The sequence below is a fragment of the Tursiops truncatus genome, chromosome 1 (assembly GCF_011762595.2).
Source record: "Tursiops truncatus isolate mTurTru1 chromosome 1, mTurTru1.mat.Y, whole genome shotgun sequence".
Taxonomy (NCBI): Eukaryota; Metazoa; Chordata; class Mammalia; order Artiodactyla; family Delphinidae; genus Tursiops; species Tursiops truncatus.
Genome location: NC_047034.1, coordinates 150,369,851 through 150,372,192, shown reverse-complemented (window position 1 = coordinate 150,372,192; position 2,342 = coordinate 150,369,851). Strand labels below are relative to the sequence as shown.

Sequence of the window (2,342 nt, the reverse complement as noted above, 5' to 3'; positions counted from 1 at the left end):
CTATCTATGGAATCTTATGGGATGGAGTCTTGTTTTAGACATTTTGTTTGTGAGATCATCCATATTATTTTGTTAGCTGTAGTTCAATTTACTTATTCATTCTACTGTTGCTGGGCTTTTGCATAGTTTCTAGTTTGAGACTATTATAAATAGTGCTGCTATAAACATTTTAAAAATTATTATTTTATTTATTTTTGCCTGCGTTGGGTCTTCGTTGCTGCACCTGGGCTTTCTCTAGTTGCGGCGTGCGAACTTCTCATTGTGGTGGCTTCTCTTGTTGCAGAGCATGGGCTTTAGGCGCAAGGGCTTCAGTAGTTGTGGCTCGTGGGCTCTAGAGCTCAGGCTCAGTAGTTGTGGCGCACGGGCTTAGTTGCTCCGCGGCATGCGGGATCCTCCCAGACCAGGGCTCGACCCTGTGTCCCCTGCATGGGCAGGCGGATTCTTAACCACTGCGCCACCAGGGCAGTCCAAGCATTTTTTTTTTTTCCACTGTCTCTTTCATCAGGTCTTTATTCAAAATTAGCTGTCCAAAATGATTTGACCTTTACAAAATAAACAAATTTAAGTTTATGCAGCAGCCCTCTTTTCTTCTGTGGTGGGGTTTCTTTTCTGTGGGCTTCCTTTCAGCTGTTGGTTTCTTGGTCACTGCCGCCTTTTCTCCCGCCAAACGCTTCTTCTGCTTCTTTTTTTTTCTTTTCTTCTTTGTTTTCTTTTTTTTTTCTTCTGCTTCTTAATGCCAACAGCCTTCTTTCCTTTCTTTCCCACCACAGGCTTCTTGCCTGGAACCTCCTTCTCATCTGATTTGTCTTCTAGTGCTGCTGCAGCCCTATGCATCTGGATTTTGTGGTTCTTGGCCTGGAGGACAATGGTGTTCCGGCGCATGGTCTTTGCATATGGGTTTAGCTTCAACATGATTCTCAGGTTTTTCAGTGGATTCTTCCTCAGGACTCTGAGATGAATCTTCTTGCGTGGTGCTCAGAGGGCTCTTTGGATCTCTGGGCTTTTCAAGGTTCTGCTAAGGTCTGTACTGAGCACCTTGTGCATGGGGAGGTTGTATCAATAGTTAGTCTGGAGGGAGGCAGCTTTACGCCAAGTGCCGCACAGCTCATCTAACTTGCAGAAAGCACTTTCAGTCCAAATGCAGGAACATCCCACATGCCCACCAGGAGCAAGTTTCAAAACGTTCAGTTTGCTTATATTAAGTAGAGTAATTCCAGGGATGTTTCTGAAGGCCTTGATGATACCACTGTCCCCATGACAGATGATGCAGTGTATCCTGCTCTGGGTACAGCAACGGTTTCTCATTTTCCCTTTGCCAGCTCTCATTGGCTGAGAGGCGTAGACCTTTTTCACATCATTCCAGGCCTTAAGTTTCTTCAGAGGCAAAACAGCCTCCTTGGTCTTCTCGTAGCCTTCAACTTTATCTTCAGCTACCAAAGGAAGTTCAGGAACTTCCCCTATATGATGACCTCTAGACATGACCAGGGCTGGTGAGGCCGAGGCAGCCAGTGCAGAGCGGATGGCATATCGCTTCTGCATTGTATTCACTCTGTGGTGCCAACGTCGCCAGATCTTGGTTGGCGCAAACATGCAGCCTCCAAGACACATGTTTGCAAAACCATCCTGGCCAGAACGGTGAGTCCCGCCACCTCGAACCCTGGGAATTTGAGCCACAGCTCTGCCGGTACCCCAAGACTCGGCACTGGTTTGATGACCCGCTAACTCACGGATAGCATCGAGTGGTCTGTTGTTTTCGCACAAGCTGGCGTGAACAAAGTTTACAATATCTGGTCGAATGGGCCTGAACACAGCAGGCAAAGTGACATTTTTGTCAGATGGCTCCCCCTTTTTGGAGTACACTGATATCAGTGGACGAGCACACGCCATGGCCGGGAGAGGCGAAGACCACGCGCCTCGCAACCCGGTGGCTCCCATAGGGAAAGCTGAATGCTCTAGTACACATTTTCTTTCTTTTTTTTTTAATTTAATTAAAACCTGTACACTTTTATCTTTTTTTTTAAAATTTTATTTATTTATGGCTGTGTTGGGTCTTCGTTTCTGTGCGAGGGCTTTCTCTAGTTGCGGCAAGTGGGGGCCACTCTTCATCACGGTGCGCGGGCCTCTCACTATCGCGGCCTCTCCCGTTGTGGAGCACAGGCTCCAGACGCACAGGCTCAGTAACTGTGGCTCACGGGCCTAGCTGCTCCGCGGCATGTGGGATCTTCCCGGACAAGGGCTCGAACCCGTGTCCCCTGCATTGGCAGGCAGACTTTCAACCACTGCGCCACCAGGGAAGCCCTCTAGTATACATTTTCTGATGAACATCTCTAGGCATTTCTTTG

General features: G+C 47.9%; 1 pseudogene; it reads right to left on the bottom strand.

Annotated features, from left to right (window-relative positions):
- Positions 1-567: 567 nt before the first annotated feature.
- Positions 568-1,923, bottom strand: LOC101340168 (large ribosomal subunit protein uL4-like; annotated as a pseudogene).
- Between the last annotated feature and the right edge of the window lie 419 nt (positions 1,924-2,342).